Below are 18,288 nucleotides of genomic sequence, written 5' to 3'. Positions count from 1 at the left end.
TACCGGACCCAGTACATATATATGTCTGGCTAGGTCCTCGCCTACCCTAATCCACATATCCAGAGTGTATTTTTGGGCTGCCATTAGAAGCTAATTTTTCCACCTGTCCTATTATTGGACAGTGTAACTGACTTACCTTCGGGTCGGCTAGGGTTAACTACGCCTGTGCTACCGCCCCGCGAGATCAGCAGGACGGATGACGCGCTCTCCATTGTTTTGGCGCTGGCATGGAGACGGCTTCGTTGGCCGGGCCACGCCCACCCAGACCGGAAGCGGATAAGTCGTCAGACGCCGCTCTTCCCTGACATGTGTGTGAGTAGCCGGCTTGGATGCTAGGCTCCCCGCCACTGCGGGTTACACACACATCGTCAGGATTTATCCCAGATAGACGCCATAACCGTGAGTAACTCTCTCTTTTGCTTTACAGGTACCCTACTTTTCATGGTAATGATATGCTTACTGAGGACCATTGTTCTTATGTGCTTCCTTGCAGGTTGCGTCCGGGTCCTGTCATTCATATGCTGTACAGAGTATTTGTGCATTACATCCAGCACGCTCTTTGTAGGGGTCGCTATTGTATCTAGTTACCCCGATATTAATTTTCATATGCAATAACTGTATTGTTCTACGCCAGTTAGCCCCTGATGAGGTCACATGTAACCATGTGCTGAAACGCGTTGGGCATAGCTAGCAGCTATATCTATATTATCTATTAGCAGCATACAATATATTGGGCTACTGCATTTGTGGGACAATCCCGTTACATGCAATTTTAACAGCCTTGTTAGTGTCTATCCTTAGGTCACAGGGCTGACATCTGCCTTGTCACCTATTCATACATCACTTTGTTGAATCAGTGTGTTTTAGACGATTTATTAAAAGCTATGTTTTATTAGCACTTATATAATTTTCTCCCCCCTGTTATTCATTGGCTTCAAAGTTCAGCAGCAATTTTCAAATTTTTCACAAAATTTTCAAAATCGAAAATTTTCAGGGACAGTTCAGTTTTGAAGTGGATTTGAAGGGCCTTCTTATTAGAAATAACCCATAAATGACCCCATTATAAAAACTGCACCCCTCAAAGTATTTAAAATAACATTCAAAAAGTTTGTTAACCCTTTAGGTGTTTCACAGGAATAGCAGCAAATTGAAGGAGAAAATTAAAAATGTAAATTTTTTTACACTCGCATGTTCTTGTAGACCCAGTTTTTGAATTTTTACAAGGGGTAAAAGGAGAGAAATCTTCCTAAAATTTGTAACCCAATTTCTCTCGAGTAAGTAAATACCTCATATGTGTATGCCAAGTGCTCTGTGGGTGCACTACAAGGCTCAGAAGGGAAGGAGCGACAGTGGGATTTTGGAGAGTGAGTTTTTCTGAAATGGTTTTTGGGGGACATGTCACATTTAGGAAGCCCCTATGGTGCCAAAACAGCAAAAGAAAAAAACAACAACAACATGGCACACTATTTTGGAAACTACACCCCTCAAGGAACATACCAAGGGGTCCAGTGAGCCTTAACACCCCACAGGTGTTTGACGACTTTTCATTAAACTTGGATGTGTAAATTATAATAAATTTTTTTTTTTACTAAAATGCTGGTTTTCCCCCAAATTTTACATTTCTACAAGGGCTAATAGGAGGAAATGTCCCTGAAAATTTGTAACCCCATCTCTTCTGAGTATGGAAATACCCCATGTGTGGACGTCAAGTGCTCTGCTGGCGAACTACAATGTTCAAAAGAGGAGTCACATTTGGCTTTTGGAAAGCAAATTTTGCTGAAATGGTTTATGGGGGGCATGTCGCATTTAGGAAGCCCCTATGGTGCCAGAACAATAACCACATGGCATACTATTTTGGAAACTAGACCCCTTAACACCCCACAGGTGTTTGACGACTTTTCTGGTTCAATGTTTTTTATTGAAATTTTTCATCAAACAAACAACAAACTGAGAAGTACAGCAGTGCAGGTTTCGGATATAAGGTAAGGAAAGCTGTAACATATAGATAATAGCGTGTATAAGTTTACCCATATGGAATAACGATGAATACAGTAGGTTATCATCTAGTGGTAATTGGGCACTCCCTTCACAGTAACGCAAATGCCCAATATATGCACTATACCAACAACAGATTAACAAATATATAAGGCTGGGTTCACACTACGTTTTCTCCCATACAGGAGCGCATACGGCAGGGGGGAGCTAAATGCGCTCCCGTGTGTCATTCATTTCAATGAGCCGGCCGGAGTGAAACGTTCGGTCCGGTCGGCTCATTTTTGCGCCGTATGCGCTTTTCCCCCGGACCTAAAACTGTGGTCAACCACGGTTTGAGGTCCGGTCGTAAAAGCGCATACGGCGCAAAAATGAGCCGACCGAACGTTTCATTCCGGCCGGCTCATTGAAATTAATTACATACGGGAGCGCATACGAAGGCATACGGGAGCGCAAGGTTTTAGCTCCCCCCTGCCGTATGCGCTCCCGTATGGGAGAAAACGTAGTGTGAACCCACCCTAACAGAGGGAGATGGGGAGGGGAAGGGGGAGGGAGACAGGAGAGGCATATCGCATAACCAGTAGACACTGGCAATCGGTCCATGTGTTCAAAACGGTTCTGATCGGGTGTGTTTCAGAATGAGTATGGAATAATCATGTGCTTATAGGCCTATAACCTGGTGGCGGCCAGGAGTGCCAACGTTTAATACATGACTCTAGGTTACCTGTGTTATATGCGATAGCTCTTTCACTGAGATACAACTGGTGTACTAAGGTTATTAATTCTCCCATAGTATGTTTGACGACTTTTCATTAAAGTTGGATGTGTAAATTATTATTATTTAATTTTTTCACTAAAATGCTGGTTTTCCCCAAAATGTAATATTTTTACAAGGAGTAATAGGAGAAAATGCCCCCCCAAAATTTGTAAACCCATCTCTTCTGAGTATGGAAATACCCCATGTGTGGACGTCAAGTTCACTGCAGGCGCACTACAATGCTCAGAAAAGAAGGTGTCACATTTGCTAATTTTGCTGAAATGGGGGGGGGGGGGTCGCATTTAGGAAGCCCCTATGGTGCCAGAACAGCAAAAAAAAATAAAAACATACATGGCCACTATTTTGGAAACTACACCCCGTAGTAACAAGGGGTACAGTGAGCCTTAACACCTCACAGGTGTTTGATAAATGTTCATTCAACTGGAATGTGAAAAGGAAAAATTTTATTTTTTTTTACACTAAAATGCTGGGGTTACCCCAATTTTTTCATTTTCACAAGTGGTAAAAGGAGAAAATGTCACTGTAAATTTGTAAATACATTTCTTTGGAGTAAGGACATACATCACATTAGAACGTAAACTGCTCTGCGGGTGCACACCGGTCTCGGAGGAGCAGGAGCGCAGTCAGGGGCCTTGAGTTCTACACTTCTACATAGCTGCCTATGGAGCCAGAACAGCAGGACCCCCCCCCCCCCTCAAGGAGAATTACATGGGGTAAATTACTAAAATGAGACACAGTAGGAAGAAAAATCATAAAACAGGTTTTGTACCCAGAATGATGACCCAGAGCATAGCCAAAACTAAAAAATATGTCCACCCAAAATCCTATGCTCTGAATGATCATTCTGGGAATCTGATGTGTGTGGCCGTCCCTAACCTGTTGCCTCAAATGCGCACCCCGCTCAGGTGGAGAGAGAGCGCTGCGCATTTGAGGCAACATAAAAAAGTACCCGATGATAGTGACTCAGTGACCCATTTTTGGAAAAAATACCCCCAGAGGTCTTATCAGGTTTTTTTTTATTTTTTATTTTTTTTTATTAAATTTTTTTTTGGCCAATTTAGTGGTTTTATGGGGTTAAAACTTGGAATGTACTCTGGACTTGGTACAGTTTTTAATGCAGAGGCCCAGATGATCGGGGCAAGTGTCAAATTGAGTTGTGGTGTCCTTCCGAATCCCCCTCCTGTTACACTACGCATTTTTTCTGGGATCGTCCCTTCTTTCCAGTGCGGGGGACTTCACCTGAAAAGTGCTGGCCTGGGACGATCCTGGCACCTATAACTCCAGTATGTAGTAAGTATGTAGTGTGTGTGTTTGGTGTTAACTATATAAATGGTGTGTGATTATAACTCACACACCGTAATATGGGGGGAAAAATGCTGCTGCAAAAAAAAAAAAAATGGGGGGGGCGCAAATGCAGCGCCCTGAACCCCTAATAGGGCCCGGGTAACGCTGAAAAGACTGTGGCGGACCCTGAAGGACCTATTGGGGGGGGGGGGGGATTTATTTTTTTACTTTTAACTCCTACCAGTCCGGCAGAAAAAAAATCACCCTGCACTAACGGCACTGAGGGGCTCAGATCTTCACAGAGGTCCCTGGCTCCTTCTTACAGCTCTGCCCTCTTGCTGAACTCGGTGGGCGAGCAGAGCTGCAAGATGGGGACATTAACCCCTCCTCTGCCTGCTGCAATTGATTGTCTGACCAATAGCAGTGCTCCTGGGGGGGGGGGGGGGGGGGGATCATCACCTCCCCCTAGCTACAGGAGGTGATTGGCGGTGTATACTACACCGCCGATCACCATCTATCTCCGGGTCACCAGGTCACACGTGACCCGTATGACCGGAATCACCGCAAATCGCTGGTGTGAATTCACCGGCGATTTTTGGCGATCGCCGACATGGGGGGGGGGGGGGGGTCTCAGGACCCCCCTGGGCATTTGCACAGGATGCCTGCTGATAGATATCAGCAGTCATCCTGGTCTGGTCCCCCGCTGGCGGGGTCCAAAATTCCCACGGGCGTACAGGTACATCCTGGGTCCTTAAGTACCGGGGAGTGAAGGTGTACCTGTACACCCTGGGTCCCTAAGTGGTTAAAGGGGTACTCCACTCGCCAGCATTCGGAAGTAAATGTACAGAACGCTGTTTTCGTGCTGCGGAGGTTGGCCACGCCTCTCGTGACACCCTGCTATGTTAATGAAGCAGAGGCAATTGTGCTCTGCTACGTTAATGCAGCAGAGGGGGTACACCCTTTTTCGTTAATTTAGCAAAGATGACTGCACTCTGCTGCCTTAATGTAGCAAAGGCAAGTATGCCCTGCCATGTTCATGAAGCAGAGGTGAATATGCCCTGCTATGTTAATGCGGCAGAAGCAATAGTTCCATTAATAGAGCAGAGGCCTTTGCGCTTTATTTTAATGCAGCAGAGACGAGTATGTTCTAATATGTTAATGTTGCAGAGGTGAATACGCACTACTATGTTAATGTGAAGGGGGCGATTGTGCTCTGCTACGTTAATATAACAGAAACAATTGCGCTCTGTTCCAATAATGTAGCAAAGGCAATTGCGCTCTGCTACGTTTATGTAGCAGAGGCACGTTTGCCATAAGCAGCGCTAGTTTTTTTTAATCAGGGCTACACAGCGAGATATATATATATATATATATCATTTTATTTTTTTATATGGCTGTATACTGTAATCAGAAGACCACTTACCCACATGTCGGATTTGGTGGACTACCTTGAAAACCTGCACATTTTTTTGTTTTAATAAAATGGTTAATGAGTGTTTTTTCTATAAAAATTATTTCAATTTGTGTTTTTTTTTTTCATTATTTTACAGGATTAGTAGTGAAAGCAGTGTTATAGACAAAGTCTATTAGCGTTTGCACGAAAAACAGCTAGCACTAACCTCAGATTAATACCCCGGAACCTACCGCCACAGGGGTACCATGAAACGATGACACGAACAGCCATGGAGCGTCATAAATGGTTCTCCTGTGCCCAGGCGGTAACAGGCTGGCATTATTTAGGCTGGGTCCTCACCACCCTGGTAACTTCAGGCTGTTGCTGTTTAGTTGGCTGAGAATGAAAATAGGGGGAACCCCACATTTATTTATTTTTAATTCATGGGAAAAAAAAGTGTCAGGTCCCCCGTTATTTAATTCTGAGTCAGATACCAACCAAGCAGCAACAGCCTGACATAACCAGGGTGGGTGAGGACCACTGTTCCCAGCCTAAATAACACCAGCCTGTTACTGCCTAGGCCCAAGAACACCATATTTGACTCTCCGGGTCTGTTGGTATGAGCTCTTCCCAGTACCCTTGTAGCGGTGGGTACCGGGGTAATAATTGTGGGTTAGCGCTAGCAGTTTTTGGTGCTGACTCTAAGCCAGATTACTAATGGACTCTATAAAATGGCTTCCACTACTAACCTGTAAAGTAATAATAAAAATAAAAAAAACACAAGTTAAAACATTTTTATTAGAAAAAACACTCCCCCACAGCCCTCATTAACCATTTTATTAAAACAAACAAACAAAGGTCATCAACGTAGTCCAGAGTATCCAACGTAGTCCTCTGCAAATATCTGATACGAGATGAGAAGAAAGACACTAAAAATGGGTTTGTACACTTTTGGATCTTCTCCCCCTAACTTACCACCCCTGTTCCAGCTCTGTCATCTTCCCGTGATGGTGGGTAATTGGTCTTCTGATCAAAGTATACAGCCAGGGCTCAAGTCCTGCAGGAACTTTCTTCTTACTTTCTTAACAAGGCTTATGCAAAATGAAAGCGAGCTTATTGGTTGCTATGGGCAACTGGGCAACTTTGCCTCTGCACAGGTTTTGATAAATCTCCCCTACTGTTCCCATTACAGGAGTCCTACAGGGCTAGCCCTTGGGTGAGTGCCCACACTTTATTTTACCAGGACTTGACCACTGTATACAGCCATCTATACAGGCTGTTTACCCCTAATGAATTAACTAGCGCCGCTCAGGGCACCCTCTCCTCTGCCACATTAACATAGCAGGGCATACTCGCTTCTGCTACATTAATATAGCGGAGCGCAATTGCCTCTGCTACTGTTGCAAAACTATAACTTCCATCTTGCCTGGACAGACTTTGGCTGTCTGGGCATTTTGGGAGTTGTAGTCCCTTCACTGTAAAACTCAGTTACCCTAACTATGCTACACCCTACGCTTCACAAAACAATGCTCAATCTGCCTGTAAAACTAAGCTAGCTATGCTACACTTGTGTAAAACAACCCTAACCTTACACTATGCTAACTACACTTGTCTCCTGTTGCAAAACTACAACTCCCATCCTGCCTGGACAGCTTTTGGCTATCTGGGCACGCTGAGAGTTGTAGTCCCTTCACTGTAAAACTAAGCTAGGCTAACTACGCTACACTTGTGTAAAACTATACTAAATACACTTGTCTCCCTCCAGCTCCACTATGCTAACTATTCTATCTATGCTCCCCCTAAGGCTACGCTGCTCCCTGACCTAGGCCGAGAGGGTGTGTGGGAGGTGTGCACGGCCCAGCCAATCAGGGAGCAGCGGGGGAGAGGCAGCAATGTTGGTGGTATATTGCGCATGTGCTTGCAGTTAACTACCATCTTGCAGTAAACGTTACATCACCAGTACCAGTAGTATACCCAAAGTGTCAAAACTGTCGGAATCTGGTAGGAAAATTGCTTTAAAGGAAAATTGTCAGCTTGCTCCCCCTGCACTAACCAGCGGTATTGGCTCATCAATATTCCTCCCCTCCCTCCACCTCTCCATTACAGAGCGGGGAGAAGAGGGAGAGGCGGAGGGAGGGGAGGAATATTGATGAGCTTGGCGGTGCTGTGGAAGAGTGCCAGTAACCCCGCTTGTGTCAGTTAGCACCTAATTAGCATATAAAGAAAATCGAAGATTTCGGCCGAACAGCAGAGCAGATCCGGGGACGGTAAGCATCAAAGTGATCAGCGTCCCCAGCACTACCAGCCAGTACCGCTGGTTAGTGCGGGGGGGAGCAAGCTGACAGTTTTCCTTTAAGGGTACATTGACACCGAGTAATTCAAGAGGAATTCGCAAGGAATAATTTTGGTCAGGAAATTGTTGCCTTCTCCATCAAGCGGAATTCAAGCAGAATTCAAGTGGAATTTCCATGTGAAAATGAAGAGGAATGAAGGAAGAGGCTATTTAATCTACTTTTCTGAATTCCGCTCGAAAACGAAGTCAGGCAGAATTTTTTTTTACCATTGACTTATATTGGATTCTGCTCGCGGATCCCGCTTGAAGAATGAGCATGTTCTTTCTTCAAGTGGAAAGGAATTCAGCGTTGGAATTCTGCTAGCGGAATTTCCACAGTGTGAACAGGACAGCAGAAATAACATTCACCCCTTGGGGAAGGAGCCCATTATGACCCTAAGGACGGGAGCATTTTTGCACATCTGACCACTGTCACTTTAAGCATTAATAACTCTGGGATGCTTTTACTTATAAATTTGATTCCAAGATTGTTTTTCGCGACATATTCTACTTTATGGTAGTGGTACATTTTCGTCGATACTTGCATCATTTCTTGCTGAAAAATTCTAAAATTAGATGAATAATTAAAAAATGTAGCATTTTTCTAACTTTGAAGCTCTCTGCTTGTAAGGAAAATAGACATTCCAAATAAATAATATATTGATTCACATATACAATATGTCTACTTTATATCTGCATCATAAAGTTGACATGTTTTTTCTTTTGGAAGACATCAGAGGGCTTCAAAGTTCAGCAGCAATTTTCGAATTTTTCACAAAATTTTCAAAATCGGAATTTTTCATGGACCAGTTAAGTTTTGAAGTGAATGTGAAGGGACTTCATATTAGAAATACCACAAATGACCCAATTATAAAAACTACACCCCTCAAAGTATCCAAAATGACATTCAGTAAGTGTGTTAACTCTTTAGGTGTTTCACAGGAATAGCAGCAAAGTGAAGGAGAAAATTCACAATCTTCATTTTTTAAACTCGTATGTTCTTTTCTTACCCAATTTCTTTAGAGTAGGGAAATACCTCATACGTATATGTCAAGCGTTCGGCGGTTGCAGTAGAGGGCTCAGAAGGGAAGGAGCGACAATGGGATTTTGGAGAGTGAATTTTGCTGAAATGGTTTTTGGGGGGCATGTCATATTTAGAAAGCCCCTATGGTGCCAGAACTGCAGAAAACCCCACATGGAATACCATTTTGGAAACAACACCCCTCAAGGCACGTAACAAGTGGTCCAGTTAGCCTTGAAAGGGTTCTCCGGTGCTTACACATCTTTTCCCCTATCCAAAGGATAGGGGATATGATGCCTGATCGCAGGAGTCCCGCCGCTGGGGACCCCCGTGATCTTGCACGCGGCACCCCGTTTGTAATCAGTCCCCGGAGCGTGTTCGCTCCAGGACTGATTACAGGCGACCACCGGGCCGGCGGCGTGTGACGTCACGCCTCCGCCACCGTGTGACGTCACGCTCCGCCCCTCAATGCAAGCCTATGGGAGGGGGCGTGATAGCTGTCACACACCCTCCTTTGGATAGGGGAAAAGATGTGTAAGCACCGGAGAACCCCTTTAACACCCCACAGGTGTTTTACGACTTTTCGTTAAAATCGGATGTGTAAATGAAAAAAAAAAACATTTCCCCCAAAATTTGTTACCCCATCTCTTTTGACTATGGAAATACCCCATGTTAGCACGTATAATGCTCTGCGGGTGAACTACAATGCTCAGAAGAGAAGGAGCACCATTGATCTTTTGGAACGAGAATTCGTTTGGAATGGTAGTCAGGGGCCATGTGCCATTTAATACAGAATTTAATAAGGGGTGCAGTGAGTATTTACACCCCACTGGCGTTTGACAGATCTTTGGAACAGTAGGCTGTGCAAATGAAAAATTTATGAAAAATCTGTCAGACACCTGTGGGGTGTAAATGCTCACTGCACCCCTTAATACAATACATGAGGGGTGTAGTTTCCAAAATGGGGTCACATGTGGGGGGGGGTCCATTGTTCTGGCACTATGGGGGCTTTGTAAACACACGCGGCCTTCAATTCCGGACAAATTTTCTCTTCAAAAGCCCAATGGCGCTCCTTCTATTCTGAGCATTGTAGTGCACCCACAGAGAACTTTACATCCACATATGGGGTATGTTGTTACTCAGAAGAAATGGGGTTACACATTTTGGGGGACTTTCTTCCTATTTTCCCTTGTGAAAGTGAAAACTTTAGGGTAACACCAGCATTTTAATGAAAAATTTTTTTTTTTCATTTTCCCATCCAACTTTAATGAAAATTCGTCAAACACCTGTGGGGTGTTAAGGCTCACAATACCCCTTGTTACGTTCCGTGAGGGGTGTAGTTTCCAAAATGGGGTCACATGTGGGTATTTATGTTTTTGCGTTTATGTCAGAACCGCTGTAAAATCAGCCACCCCTGTGCAAATCACCAATTTAGGCCTCAAATGTACATGGTGCGCTCTCACTCCAGAGCCTTGTTGTGCGTCCGCAGAGCATTTTACGTCCACATATGGGGTATTTCCGTACTCAGGAGAAATTGCGTTACAAATTTTGGGGGTCTTTTTTTCCTTTTACTGCTTGTGAAAATAAAAAGTATAGGGCAACACCAGCATGTTAGTGTACATTTTTTTTTTTTTTTTACACTAACAGGCTGGTGTAGCCCCAACTTTTCCTTTTCATAAGGGGTAAAAGGAGAAAAAGCCCCCCAAAATTTGTAGTGCAATTTCCTCCGAGTACGGAAATACCCCATATGTGGCCCTAAACTGTTTCCTTGAAATACGACAGGGCGCCGAAGTGAGAGCGCCATGCGCATTTGAGGCCTAAATTAGGGATTGCATAGTGGTGGACATAGGGCTATTCTACGCCAGTGATTCCCAAACAGGGTGCTTCCAGCTGTTGCTAAACTGCAAGCATGCCTGGACAGTCAGTGGCTGTCCAGAAATGCTGGGAGTTGTTGTTTTGCAACAGCTGGAGGCTCCGTTTTGGAAACACTGCCGTACGATACGTTTTTCATTTTTACTGGGGGAGGGGGGGGGAACGACAGTGTAAGGAGGTGTACATGTAGTGTTTTACCCTTTATAATGTGTTAGTGTAGTGTAGTGTTTTTAAGGTAAATTCACACAGGCGTGTTACGGTGAGTTTCCTGCTAGGAGCCGCAGCCCAAACTTGAAGTAGGAAACTTACTGTAAACCTGCCTGTGTGAATGTACCCGGTACATTCACATTGGGGGGGGAAACCTCCAGCTGTTTCAAAACTACAACTCCCAGCATGTACTGACAGACCGTGCATGCTGGGAGTTGTAGTTTTACAACAGCTGGAGGCACACTGGTTGGAAAACATTCAGTCAGGTTCTGTTACCTAACTCAGTATTTTCCAAACAGTGTGCCTCCAGCTGTTGCAAAACTAAAACTCCCAGCATGTACTGATCGCCGAAGGGCATGCTGGGAGATGTAGTTATGCAACAGCTGGAGGTACGCAACTATAACTCCCAGCATGCCGAGACAGCTGTTTGGGCATGCTGGGATTTGCAGTTTTGCCACATCTGGAGGGCTACAGTTTATAGACCACTACAACGTGATCTCCAAACTGTGACCCTCCAGCTGTTGCAAAACTACATATTCCAGCATGCCCAAGCAGCTGTCTGGGCATGCTGGGAGTTGTAGTTTTGCAACATCTGGAGGGCTACAGGTTAGAGACCACTGTATAGTGGTCTCAGACTGTAGCCCTCCAGATGTTGCTAGGCAACTTACCGGCTTCCGTAGGATCCAGAGAGCCGTCCTCTTCTTCCGCACGACATCGCCGCCCGACGATCTCCGTCGCCCGCTGCCTCCGGATGGGTACGTGGATCTTCGCCTTCGGTTCCCCGTTCTGCCCCGCCTATTGGGGGTGGGCAGGACGCGGAAAACGAAAGCACTTAGACAGAAGAGAACAACCTTAACTTCAGAAGCTCATAAGTACTGAAAGGATTAAGATTTTTTAATAGAAGTAATTTACTAATTTGTTTAACTTTCTGGAGCCAGTCGATATATAAAACAAAGTTTTTGCCTGGAATACCCCTTTAAATGGGCAGAGGAGATGTGCATTAATTTGGAGAGGAGAATTCAAGAGGAATAACTTGAGTAAATTCCTCTTGAATTACTCAGTGTGAACGCACTCTGAGGAGGATTTTGCTGCACCGTGCACACTGCAGAATGTCTAAGCGGAAATCCTGAATGACATGTCAACTGTTTTGGCCAAATCTTCTTGGAAATGCATTGCTGTCTATTGAAACGGTGCATTTTCGAGTGGTCATATTTTGCCGGTGCCCGTTATTTGTGGAATGTCTGCCCATTTTTGTCGGACAGATATGAAATATTTCGCCATGTGAACATGACCTAAAACTGTCAGGTAGATTTCTGGGTCACTGGCATTACAGTGTACAGCACTGCAGAATCTGCGTGCCCAATATAAATTAAATTATTATTATCATTGATTTATTATTACCAGAGTTCCCGGCTCAAGTCAACTGATTCCATCCATTATAGCAGTTTGCATCCAGCTGTTGCCAAACTACAACTCCCAGCATGCCTAGACAGCCAAAGGCATGCTGGGAGTTGGCGTTTTGCAACTATGATTGGGAAACACTGCCTTATAGGGGTCATCCAACTTTCTTAGGCTCCTGTATGGTAAATACATAACAGAGTTGGAGACAAATCACTGCAAATAACCACCGTCAAGGCTGGGACAGCAGGTAACAACCTCTGTTGGCGCAGTACAGACAGCAACTTGTATCACAGCACAGAATCCTATTGTAGAGAGGTGATACTTTGTATCCAATCCCTGCTGTACACCGAATCACTGCCGGGGTCAGGACTACACTGTGTATACACCGAGCAGAGCACACACACGGCTCCTACCTCCCTCCCGTCCAGTTCCCGGGGTTGTGGCGGTCACCGGCTCCGGTGCAGGATACAGGGGACGTTACGTACTCGGTAGCCCCGCCTCTTTACTCTTCAGGCGGCAGTTGGGGCCTCGCGCCGTCTCCTAGCAACGCGGCGATCACCTCAGCGAGGATGGAACTTTTCATGGAATCCGCCGCCTGAGCTCTATACAGTGTTCTCTATGGACAGTCCGGAACGGAAATAGTTAACATACTCTTACCAATAAATAAATAAATAAAAAGTACTCGCCGTTCACGAAAATCACGACATTTACGCCCCCCAAACGGCCACTTTGGGGAGTGCTTCTATAAGCCACGCCCCCTTCAGGGGTCAGGCATGCGTTGCCAAAGTTGGGACTGTTGGCCAACATAGTGGTGATCCCCATCCTGTAGCCCTCCAGCTAATGGGCATGCTGGGAGTTGTAGTTTTGCAACAGCTGAAGAGCCACAGGTTGAGTTGGGGGGGAATGACTGCTTTAAAGGGGTAGTCCAGTGCTGATCATTTTTCGATTGCGGGGGTCTGACCGCTGGGGCCCTGCGCGATCTCCTGCACGGGGCCCCGGCTCGCTGAACAGATAGCGGGTGTCAACCACCGCACGAAGCGGCGGCTGACACGTCCCCTCAATACATCGCTATAGCAGAGCCAGAGATTGCCAAAGACAACGCTCCAGCTCTGCCATAGAGTTGTATTGAGGGGGTGTGTCAGCCGCCACTTCCTGCAGTGGTCAACACGCCCCCTTCTCATACAGGAGATCGCAGGGGGCCCCAGCGGTCAGACCCCCGCGATCTGAAACTTATCCCCTATCCTTAGGATAGGTACGGTGTCCATTTTAGGACATAGTCAGTCGTCAGACGTAACGCCTCCTCCCTCGGACCAATCGCCGTCAGTCACAACTACATCCTCCTTCATCCGAAACTCCGTCGTCCAAAACGCCGTCATGCCTCAGACGATTCTCCCTTAGATGAAACTTCCTGCCGCATAGCAGAGCTGACGCTGCACAGCATGTATAGCAGAGTCGGAACTGTGTAACCTGCACGTGTACTACAGACACTACGTGTACTACAGAGTCTGTATAGCAGAGCTGACACTGAATAGCGTGTACAGCAGAACCCGTATAGCAGAGCCGACACTGAAAAGCGTGTACAGCAGAACCCGTATATCAGAGAGCCGACACTGAATAGCGTGTACAGCAGAACCCGTATAGCAGAGCCGACACTGAAAAGCGTGTACAGCAGAACCCGTATAGCAGAGCCGACACTGAAAAGCGTGTACAGCAGAACCCGTATATCAGAGAGCCGACACTGAATAGCGTGTACAGCAGAACCCGTATAGCAGAGCCGACACTGAATAGCGTGTACAGCAGAACCCGTATATCAGAGAGCCGACACTGAATAGCGTGTACAGCAGAATCTGTATATCAGAGAGCCGACAGTGAATAGCGTGTACAGCAGAACCCGTATAGCAGAGCCGACACTGAATAGCGTGTACAGCAGAACCCGTATATCAGAGAGCCGACACTGAATAGCGTGTACAGCAGAACCCGTATATCAGGGAGCTGACACTGAATAGCGTGTACAGCAGAACCCGTATATCAGAGAGCTGACACTGAATAGCGTGTACAGCAGAACCCGTATATCAGAGAGCCGACACTGAATAGCGTGTACAGCAGAACCCGTATAGCAGAGCCGACACTGAATAGCGTGTACAGCAGAACCCGTATATCAGAGAGCCGACACTGAATAGCGTGTACAGCAGAATCTGTATATCAGAGAGCCGACAGTGAATAGCGTGTACAGCAGAACCCGTATAGCAGAGCCGACACTGAATAGCGTGTACAGCAGAACCCGTATATCAGAGAGCCGACACTGAATAGCGTGTACAGCAGAACCCGTATATCAGGGAGCTGACACTGAATAGCGTGTACAGCAGAACCCGTATATCAGAGAGCTGACACTGAATAGCGTGTACAGCAGAACCCGTATATCAGAGAGCCGACACTGAATAGCGTGTACAGCAGAACCCGTATAGCAGAGCCGACACTGAATAGCGTGTACAGCAGAACCCGTATATCAGAGAGCCGACACTGAATAGCGTGTACAGCAGAATCCGTATATCAGAGAGCCGACACTGAATAGCGTGTACAGCAGAACCCGTATAGCAGAGCCGACACTGAATAGCGTGTACAGCAGAACCCGTATATCAGAGAGCCGACACTGAATAGCGTGTACAGCAGAACCCGTATATCAGAGAGCCGACACTGAATAGCGTGTACAGCAGAACCCGTATATCAGAGAGCTGACACTGAATAGCGTGTACAGCAGAACCCGTATATCAGAGAGCCGACAGTGAATAGCGTTGTTAGGATTCGGCAGGCTGGAGGTGGATCCTCTGTGTCAGAGAGGGATTGGCGTGGACAGTACCGGTGGACCGGTTCTTAGTTGCTACTGGTATTCACCAGAGCCCGCCGCAAAGCGGGATGGCCTTGCTGCGGCGGTAGCAACCACGTCATGTCCACCTGTAACGGCTCAACCTCACTGACTGCTGAGAGTGGCGTGGGACAGAAGGACTAGACAGAGGCGAGGTCAGACGTAGCAGAAGGTCAAGGCAGGCGGCAAGGTTCGTAGTCAAGGGCAACGGCAGAAGGTCTGGTAACACTGGTAAGGCAATCACAGAAACGCTTTCACTAGGCACAAGGCAACAAGATCCGGCAACGCAGGGAAGGGGAGGGAGGTAATATAGGCCTGGAGCAGGTGAGCTAATTACACTGATTGGGCCAGGCACCAATTAGTGGTGCACTGGCCCTTTAAATCTTAGAGAGCTGGCGCGCGCGCGCGCGCGCCCTAGAGAGCGGAGCCGCGCGCGCCAGGACGCTACAGCCGCGGACCGGGACAGGTAAGTAGATTGGGATGCGACCCGCGAGCGGGCGCATCCCGCTATGCGGATCGCATCCCCGCCAGCAGAGTCAGTGCAGCGCTCCCGGTCAGCGGGTCTGACCGGGGCGCTGCAGAGAGGAGAACGCCGCGAGCGCTCCGGGGAGGAGCAGGGACCCGGAGCGCTCGGCGTAACAAGCGTGTACAGCAGAACCCGTATATCAGAGAGCCGACACTGACTCAGCTCTGCTACACGGCAGGAAAGTTTTTTGTCTGAGGGATGCCGGAGTATGGGATGAGAGACTTTAGGATGACAAAGGAGTGAGGAGGGAGTTGCGGCTGACGCTAGACGGGGATTGGCCCAGGGAGGAGGCGGGACACCGTTTCACCTGACAGAGGACGGAGTTACGTCTGACAACTGACGATGTCCAAGAATGAACACCGTATAAGTAAATAAATGTTGATACATGTAGCGTTTTTTGTGAAAAACACCAGAATATTGTATAAATTTGGAAACATTCTGACACATTTTTAACTACTTTTTTATGGCGTTTACTGTGCAGTAAAAATTATGTTATCTTTATTCTGTGGGTCGGTAAGACACCCAATTTATGCATTATATATATATATATATATATATATTTTTTATTATGATCCTTTTTCTCCCCCTTTTTTGTGTTGCCATGTTCTGGCAATCATACCTTTTTAATTTATCGTGCGACAGCATTGTGTGAGGGCTTATTTTTTGGGGGACGAGCTGTACTTTTTATTGGTACCATTTTTGCTGTACATGCAACTTATTGGTCATTTTTATTCCATCTTTTATGGCGGTAAGGAGACCAAAATTAATAATTCTGGCACTTTTTTATTTTTTATGACCGTGTTGATTTTTTCTGCAGATACGGAAATAGGAATTTCCGTGCCAGAAGCATCTGGCATGGTAATTCTGCCTGGTGCACAGCGCAGCAGAATCCCATTGAATACACTGGGCCTCTGCTGCTCTGGAATCTCCGGTGGAATTTCCGGACATGTGAACATGGCCTTAGACCTTGACTGATAAAACCATTTAATATGTTACGTTAACCCCTTAACAACACAGGATGTACATGTACGTCCTGATGCCCTGGTACTTAACGCACCAGGATGTACATTTACTTCCTATACATGACACGAGTACTGTAGTGGTGCTCACATCATGCACGGCAGGTCCTGGCTGCTATCAGTGATCGCGCTGATGTCCGACATTAACCCCTCAGACGCCGTGATCAATACAGATCACGGCATCTGCAGCATTGCGGTCATTTAAATGAATGAGCGGATCGTTCACGTCGCTGCCGTGGGGATCCGATCATCCAGCATGGCGGCCGGAGATCCCCACACCTGCTCTGGCCATCATCGTCTCCTCTGGTCTGAGATCGAGCAGACCAAAGAAGAAGATCGCCGATAATACTGATCATTGCTATGCCTATGAATAGCACTGTTCAGTATATACAATATAATAATTGCTATAAATAATCCCTTATGGGGACATAAAAAGTGTAATTAAAAAAGTGAAAAAAAGTTTTTAAAAAATGTGAAAAAGCCCCTCCCCCAATAAAAAAATGAAACAGCCCCTTTTTCCCATTTTATCTCAAAAAGCATAAAAAAAAAAAAAAAACATATTTGGTATCGCCGTGTGCCTAAATGTCAGAACTATCAAAATATAATGGTACTTATCCTGTATGGTGAATGGCGTAAACATAATTTTAAAAAAATCAGATAATTTTTATTGCATTTTAGTTCCCGGCAACTTCAGATCCGCTCTGAAAGTAGCACGCTCTGGAGACACACCTGCCAGAAGTCCCATAAAATTCTAGGGGCTTCCAGCAAATCTGCCTCCAGAGCATGCTAGTCTTGGGATAAGAAGTTGCCAGGAAATTTAAACAGATATCCTTGCGCCAGAACAGTCATTAGAGGTACGCTTTAACATAATGGAACATAATAATGCAAGTTTTTAAAAACTCTGTGCACTGAGGACAAGCAGGGCTCTGTACACTGAGGACAAGCAGGGCTCTGTATACTGAGGAAAGCAGGGCTCTGTACACCGAGGACAAGCAGGGCTCTGTATACTGAGGAAAGCAGGGCTCTGTACACCGAGGACAAGCATGGCTCTGTACACCGAGGAAAAGCAGGGCTCTGTACACCGAGGACAAGCAGGGCTCTGTACACTGAGGACAAGCAGGGCTCTGTGCACTGAAGACAAGCAGGGCTCTGTGCACTGAGGACAAGCATGGCTCTGTACACTGAGGGCAAGCAGGGCTCTGTACACTGAGGACAAGCAGGGCTCTGTACACTGAGGACAAGCAGGGCTCTGTACACTGAGGACAAGCAGGGTTCTGTACACTGAGGACAAGCAGGGTTCTGTACACTGAGGACAAGCAGGGCTCTGTACACTGAGGGCAAGCAGGGCTCTGTACACTGAGGACAAGCAGGGCTCTGTGCACTGAGGACAAGCAGGGCTCTGTGCACTGGAGACAAGCAGGGCTCTGTGCACTGAGGACAAGCATGGCTCTGTACACTGAGGGCAAGCAGGGCTCTGTACACTGAGGACAAGCAGGGCTCTGTACACTGAGGACAAGCAGGGCTCTGTACACTGAGGACAAGCAGGGTTCTGTACACTGAGGACAAGCAGGGTTCTGTACACTGAGGACAAGCAGGGCTC

The 18,288-nt window shown here is 46.4% G+C and overlaps 1 protein-coding gene across 4 annotated transcripts in view; it reads right to left on the bottom strand.

The window, feature by feature from the left end:
* The window catches only part of WDPCP (WD repeat containing planar cell polarity effector), a 361,777-nt gene extending 348,816 nt beyond the window's left edge, over positions 1-12,961 (bottom strand). For 2 of the 4 annotated variants that reach the window (XM_056567997.1, XM_056567990.1), the window contains exon 1: positions 12,694-12,961. The gene's annotated coding sequence lies outside the window, so the exon portion shown is untranslated. Of the gene's footprint in view, positions 1-6,422; positions 6,451-12,693 lie in introns of those variants that run through there. The other 2 variants (XM_056567998.1, XM_056567991.1) reach the window with 2 other exon arrangements.
* Between the last annotated feature and the right edge of the window lie 5,327 nt (positions 12,962-18,288).

Source organism: Hyla sarda, chromosome 3 (assembly GCF_029499605.1).
Source record: "Hyla sarda isolate aHylSar1 chromosome 3, aHylSar1.hap1, whole genome shotgun sequence".
In the NCBI taxonomy this organism is placed as follows: domain Eukaryota; kingdom Metazoa; phylum Chordata; class Amphibia; order Anura; family Hylidae; genus Hyla; species Hyla sarda.
This window is presented reverse-complemented; position numbering and strand designations above follow the sequence as displayed.